Source organism: Martes martes (assembly GCF_963455335.1).
Source record: "Martes martes genome assembly, chromosome: 2".
NCBI classification, from domain to species: domain Eukaryota; kingdom Metazoa; phylum Chordata; class Mammalia; order Carnivora; family Mustelidae; genus Martes; species Martes martes.
Genome location: NC_137889.1, coordinates 14,163,306 through 14,169,305, shown reverse-complemented (window position 1 = coordinate 14,169,305; position 6,000 = coordinate 14,163,306).

Genomic DNA, 6,000 nt, shown 5'->3' with positions numbered 1-6,000 from the left:
AGAATTTGGGAAGGGGGTGGGAGGTGGAGAAGCCAAGAGCTGTGCTTGGGCCATCCTAAACCTCAGACACCTTCTAGATGTGCTGATTTCCATCCCGCGTCCCGGCTCTGGTTCTTCCCTGGCTCTTCTCATCGGAGGGCTGCAATCTCCATCTTTTCCTACCCAGGATTACTCCCTTAGTGAATTCCTCTGGCGACCTATATGCTGACAGCTCCCAAATTTTAATCTCCAGGCCAGAACCTGCCCCTGAAGTCCAGGCGCATTTATCCAGCTGCCTAGTCCACACGTCTGACAGCACAAAATTCCCTCCGATCCAGGGTTACCAGATAAAGTACAGGACACCCAGTTAAGTGAGAAGAACAGCAAGTGATTTTTTAGTGTAAGCATAAACAGTCTTGCATGGGATGTACTTCAACTAAAGAAGAATCTGTTGTTTAGCTGAAATCAAATTTAGCTAGACATCTTGCATTTTCACTTGTCAAATCTGGCAACTTCGTCTGAAAACGTGTTCAACCCACTGTCTTCTCCATCCTAATCGATAACAACTTCCTCCTTCCAACAGCTCAGGCCAAAGACACTGGCATCATCTTCGCTCTTCTCTTTCTTTCACATTCCGTATCCAGTCTGTCAGCAAATCCTATTGGCTCTGCTTTCAAAATACATCCATCATCCGAAGCTTTTTACCACCTTCGCTGCTGCCGCTCGGGTACAAGACCCCATTCGCTACCAACAGAGCTAACACAGCCTTCCAGTTCGTCTCCCTCACTCCCTTAGAGTCTGTTCTCAACAAATCAAACAACGGGATCTTTTAAAAAGTTAATCAAATTATGTTAGTCTTCTGCCCAAAACTGCCACTAGATTTTCATTTCGGTCAGTATAACCCCCGCCCCCCACCCAAGGTCCTCACTACAGCCAACCGAGCTCCATGGGATCTGTTCCCACTCCATCCCATTTCTTCTCTGACCTTCTGTCCTACTGCCCTCCCCTCCTTCACTTTGCCTCAGCTGCACTAACCTCCTTGATGGTTCTTGAACTCCACAAAGTCCCCCTCCTGCCCCAGCTGCTGACCCTTGCTGGACCTTCTGCCTCAAATGTTATTTTCCCCGGATACCCACATGGCTCACTCCTCCGCTCCTTCAAGTCTTTGCTCGGATGTTGCCTTCTCAGTAGGACATCCCTAACCGTCCTCCTTAAAACTGCAACACCAGCTCCTTCATCTTGACACTCACGATCCCTCTCCCCTGCTTTGTTTTTTCTCCAAGGGCTTTCCAGCTTCTGAGATACCACCGAATTCGCTTATGTGTGTTGCTAATTGTCTCTTCACCTAGAAGAGAAGCTGGCAGAGATGGACGATCAATAAATCTTAGTAGAATCAATAAATTGATGAATCAGTGAGGCAGTGGGTTATACAAATTTGGAATTCCAGGCCTCGGGGCTGGAGGTGAAGATTTGGGAGGCATCAACATGTAGAGATGCCCAATGCCATGGGATTGGAGGGAGTTGCCCAGAAGAGTGTATAGAGCGAGGCATCCGAAGAGGGCCCAGGGCACTGGAAGGTCAAATGGCGAAGGGAGAAAAAAAACAGAAAGAATGAAAGGTAGCATCCCCGAAGGTAGAGGAAAACCAGCCTCGTGTCAGGAACTATGAGAGGAAATTGTTTCAAGACGGAGGGGGGTGGTGACCTGAACTGAATCCAGCTGGGAAATCGAATGAGATCAATACAAAGATGCTACCACTGAAGCTGGCAACCTGGAGGTCACCAGAAACGGTGGCAAAAGTAGTCCCTGTGGGCTCGGGAGGATGGAAGCTGGTCCAAAGTGAGATGAGGAAGTAGAGAGGAAGTGGAGGCTGCTGCAGCACTTGTCTTCCGAAGGGCGTGGCTGGGAGAAAGCAGCCCAGAAATGGGACCAGAGCTGGAGGGGGCCGAGAAGAGAGGCCTGACTCATGGAGGGTAGGGGTCCCGTTACTTATGAAGGGGTGTGCGCTTAGAGGAAAATGCTATGGCACAGGTGGCGTGGTGAGCCAGGCATGAGAGAGGGGCACTTGAAGCCAGTCGTTAACAAGGCAAGAGATGGGACTGGACACAAGAGGAGAGGTTGGCTTACGACACACACTAACAGCTGGACAGAGAGTATGGCCGAAGGCATGGCCAGTTGGGTGGTCTGGGTGGTAGGAAGATGAGGGTGTACCTGACTCCTTCTCCAAAGATGTCTGTGTGTCCCCTGTTGGGTGATAAGCTCTGAAAGGGCATTTTTCTCCATGGCGCCTCTGCCTGCTCCCTCAGTACCCATATGAGGCAATCACAGAAGACTCACCTGGCGAGAGTTTATTTAACTGAACGATGTACCCCTGAAGGGTGGCAAGTGACACCATCCCAAAATGTACCACCTTTACTACTCTTTGTCCAACATGGTATAAAAGCATGTGGTTCCAACTACTTTTTTGGGTCTTCGTTTTCCTACGGGGGTTCCTGCACCCACGTGAAATCTGTATGTTTCTCTCTTGTCGATCTGTCTTGCGTTGATTTAATTCTCAAGCCCAGCTGGAGACCCTAAGAGATGACACGTAAAGTCTGGTGCCCCCTGCACTACTTTCTTCTGGCAAATGTGCCACCCAGAAGCCCTATCCAGAAACACGTTCAGTTCACACACCAAAAAATCTGGAGGAAAAAAAAGAAAAGGATGGAGGGAAGAAACCACAAGCTGTCAACGTCACTCGCCTGGGGCTGCACTTAGAATGGCCAACCCATTTTTTTTAACTGGAATTGGGCCGAGAGAGTGAAAACTAGCAGCCACAACCTGAGAAATGGGATGGGAGCAAAGCCAGGGGAGACTACAGAGGATCTGGGCTCATGACTCTGTCCACGTGCTGAAGTCAGGCTGCTTTGCTGGAATCTCCCTCATCACTTTGCTCCGTTAGGTGCCATGCCAATAGTCTATTAATTTCCACCACAGGAAGCATTTTAGGAGGGCATCCTGTAAAAAGAACTAGGCTGTCGGCAGAACACAGTAGACTCATTAGCTCTGTCCTGTTACTGAGAACCTGCTTTCCCCAGTTATCTTCAGTCTCTAGGGGTTGCAACCTATTTGCAGCAGATCCTAAGGAGGGAAACACAAATCACAAGCCTTCTGCACAGTTCTCCTTATCGCCTTCCTCTTTTGAGGTGGGGTGTCACTGACACCAGAGCAGAAACTCATCTGTCTACTGGGAGGGCCCCTCAACGCTGTTGCAGTTAGCTCCGCTGAGGATTAGGGCGGCCCTGTTCTCCAGCGGGGTACCAGCTCGGGTTCCTCATTAAACCTGTTCCTTGACCACAGGGCTTTTCCAGTCTCGTGCCAGTTACCCGGTTTCTAGATAGGCTCTGGGTCAGCATCTGGGCACCCCATAGAGAATCACACTGATGAGTTGCCTGGGCCCAGCCAACAAGGATGCTAGGTGTCCAAAAACAGATGCCTTCCCCTAAATGGAAAGAGGAAGGCCTTGACCTGGCTGGTGGAGATCATCTGATATTCTCTATGGAATCAAAATGTCATTATCACATCTAAGGAAATTAATGATAATTTCATTATGTCATCTAATATTCAATTAAGGTCAAATTTCCCCATTTGTTTCCAAGATGTCTTTTATAGCTGTTTTTGCTCAAGCCAAGACCCATTCAAGGTTCACAGGTTGCATCTGAGTACATGTCTTTTTTCTCCCAGAACCACTACCCCCATGTGCTCAACTCCCCCCCTCCATTTTTCCCCCTAAAACTCTGGCTTTTTGGACTGTCTGTGCCAGTTATCTCACATTCTGGATTTTTCTGATTGTTTCCTTATGTTGTAATTTAACTTGTTCTATTTCCTGTAGATATTAGCTCTGGAGACATTTGATTTTATTTAGATTTAACATTTTGACAAAAATACTCGTAGTTGATGTTGGGTATTTCAGACTACATCATACCACAAGGCATGGAACAGTGAACTGTCTCACTATTAGTAATGGGTTTGATTAAGATATTAACAGCCAGGGACTCCTGGGTGGCTAAGTGAGTTAAGCCTTTGCTTCGGCTCAGGTCATGATCCCGGGGTCCTGGGATCGAGCCCCACATCAGGCTCTCTGCTCAGCAGCGAGCTTGCTTCTCTCTCTCTGCCTGCCTCTCTATTTGTGACCTCTGTCCGTCAGATAAATAAAATAAATAAAAATAAATTAAAAATAAATAAATAAAAATAAAATCTGTTGTAAATAAATAAATAAAAGGTACTGACAGCCAGACCTTTCCACTGACCTGGTATGTTTCCCTCTGAAGGCAGTTAACAATGTGGGTGGTGATGCTTGGGCACCATGTAAATATCCTTTTCTTTTTTTTTTTTTTTAAAGATTTTATTTATTTGACAGAGAGAGATCACAAGTAGGCAGAGAAGCAGGCAGAGGGAGAGAGGAGGAAGCAGGCTCCCCGCCCAGCAGAGAGCCCGATGTGGGGCCCGATCCCAGGACCCCGGGATCATGACCCGAGCCGAAGGCAGAGGCCCAACCCACTGAGCCACTCAGGCGCCCCTAAATATCCTTTTCTTATGGTGATCCTCTTTCTCAGGTGGGGAAACATTCCAAACTCTTTCAAATTGACATATTCGATGACCCCTGGGCAGTGAGTCTTCCTGTCATTACTTCTGTGAAGACCACGTGTGGACCCCAAATTCCATCTTGAGAATTTTAAGTCCCTTGGGAACAGGGAATTGGAGAAACAGATCAGTCTTCTGTTACTGGAAGGAAGCAACAAGTGGCTTCCTCCAAATTAAGGAAGAAAACTGGGGTAGGAGTGAGATGGGAAATTACAAGCTGGGGAACCTCCCACTAAGCGTGAACTCCCATCAAGTCAGCCCTTTACTTTGAGGGTCTTTGAGTGTGGGCTTGGCAAGTATCAACAGCATTTCTGAGATAAAGGTGTTGGAGTCGTCCTTCCTGTTCCTGGGTGGGTGGTGGGTTATTGTAAGTTAACTTACTATATCAACACCTGTGGCTTGCTATCGGCCTGGTTCTAGAAATTCCAGGCTGTGTGGACAGGCCCCTGGGAGTAGATGGGCCTCTTTCAATCAATCTCCTTTATCTTCTGGATCATGTCAGCTTTTTGGACTCAAAGGGATAGAAAAACTAAAGAAAAAGACAAATGGAAAATGAGCTGAAAGAGAAAAAGGAAACATTTCAATAACTGCCCCATACAAAGTCTCTGGGTATTTATTAGTTTCTCCTTGGGAGAGATGAGAAGATTATGAATGTCTTGCCCAAAATGAAATTGCATTCTCAAAGGGCCTAGCTGAAAGGATGGGAGTCGTCCCGGGGTCACTCCCAGCCAGATGAGGTCAAATACACTAACCGATGAGGACAAAGCAATATGTTCCTCAAGGAAAGAGGTATCCTAATGTTACCTCTCCTGACCCTGGGACGAGATATGTGCAAGAAATCTGGGAAACAAACCAATGGGCTTTTTCTCTGTTACCAGAGATACTAACCCAGGCCCAGAGCTTCTCATGTGGCTTTTGAGATTGAAATTCAACAGGATCCTACGCTGGACCAAGACAAACGAAGTAGGGTGGAAAGAATTTGTACAATGGCAAAGTTCCTTAATCACTCAACAACTATTTATTGAGGACTAATTGCTAACTAAATGTGGAAGGTTTAGGAGGTGAATAAATAGCACCTTTCCTTGTTTTCCCCCACACGCGTGAACTAACGGAGAAATAAGGAGCAGGTGAAATGCCAGCCTTATTATTAACAAGCTGGTGGAGAGCATGACTCTATAGCTAAGTGATCTTGCTACATGGATTATACTCATTACATTTCCCAGTCCCAGCTGTCCCACAAGGGCAGACCCTTATCCAGTGGCAGAGGGGACATGGGAATGCACGTTCTTGGTGGCAGGTGGGATTGACAAGAGCCTCCAGCAAGTTCCCACCTATTTTCCAACCATTTCCCACCCTATCTTTCCCTCCAAGCTGTTCTAAGGCTTTGCCACTCTTCCAG